Genomic DNA, 1,349 nt, shown 5'->3' with positions numbered 1-1,349 from the left:
TTAGTCCATTAATCATCATTTTAATAATCAATTAATTGTTTTACTAATTTTCAAGTAAAAATCCCAAACATTTGCTGCTTCACAAATACTGAAGCTGTTTCTCTGTTTCATCTCATGAATCCTTTGTGTTTCTGTCTCATACTGACTGATGGACATCTGGCTTTATTTTAGACATTTTATAGACTAAACGATTAATCGATTAGCCTAGTTGAAAAAATATTTAGTTGCTACAGAGAGAGAGCGAGAGAGAGAGAGAGAGCGAGCATCAGCTCTGTACGGACAGACAGACAGACAGACAGACAGACAGACAGACAGACAGACAGACAGGTACCTGTCTACCTACCGGTCTTGCAGGGTCCCTTCCCTTTAGTCTTCAGCTGTGTTTTGGAGAAGGACGCCTCTCTGAAACTGACACATGTTCATGTACGTTCTGCCGTCCGAGCCGCACACCGCCTGTTGCTCCACACACACACACACGCTCTCCTCCTCCCCCCCTCCCCCTCCCCCTCCCCCCTCTCCGCCGCCCGGCCGCGGGTCCGCCTGGCACCGCAGGCCGGTCCCGCACAGGCCGTAGAAGCCGCCCGGCTCCCCCGGGTCGCAGGCCTGGCCCTCCAGGTTGCCGCACTCCTTGCAGCAGCCGCAGGAGTCCAGCACCAGGCCGGCCCGGCAGCCCCGGGCCGCGGGGCACAGCTCCGCCTCGCACCGCCCGCAGCCCGTCCCGTTCCGCCCGGCGAACTCCTCGTCCAGCCGGTCGTAGTCCAGCAGCGGGTCGGTGAGCCGGTCGGGCCGGCCGGGCCGGTCCGTGGTGTGTTCGGGGAGTCTGTTGGGGAGTCCCGGGCAGGGGCGGAGGTTCAGACAGAGAACCAGCAGAACCGAACCCAGCACCGCCCGCATCTTCATCTCCAAACCCTCTAAACCTGAATCCGGTCAGCTGGTCTCACTGCTGCACGAGACAGATGCTGTTCCGTCGGTTCCTCATACGGTCACCGGGACCGGACAGGCAGCACCGGGTCGGCTGGTTCCTCCACAGATTCCGGATGAACCGACCGGTCTGTCTGTTGTTCAGTCTGTTGTTCAGTCTGTCTGTTGTTAAGCTTCACATTCCTCTCTGACTCCTGAACACAGAACAGCCTCCGTTACGTTTCTGACACAAAACTCCGCTGGTCAAAAGAGAAAATGTTCAAAGTTTTCGGTTTTGATGAAAAAGTTGATCCGTTTGGTTCCGTTCACAGACAGACTGTCTGTCTGTCTGCCTGTCTGCCTGTCTCTCTGTCTATCTCTCTCTCTCTCTGTCTCTCTGTCTCTCTGTAACCGTTCAGTCAGGTCGCTGAGGTTTAAACAACTGAGCT

General features: G+C 55.4%; 1 pseudogene; it reads right to left on the bottom strand.

Annotated features, from left to right (window-relative positions):
• Positions 1-343: 343 nt before the first annotated feature.
• Positions 344-894, bottom strand: LOC139666837 (kazal-type serine protease inhibitor domain-containing protein 1-like; annotated as a pseudogene).
• Positions 895-1,349: the final 455 nt, after the last annotated feature.

The sequence above is a fragment of the Centroberyx affinis genome, unplaced genomic scaffold, assembly GCF_046629955.1.
Source record: "Centroberyx affinis isolate AG114_WGS23_722 - 3 ecotype Tasmania unplaced genomic scaffold, CSIRO-AGI_Caff_v1 ptg005154l_1, whole genome shotgun sequence".
Classification (NCBI taxonomy): Eukaryota; Metazoa; Chordata; class Actinopteri; order Beryciformes; family Berycidae; genus Centroberyx; species Centroberyx affinis.
This window is presented reverse-complemented; position numbering and strand designations above follow the sequence as displayed.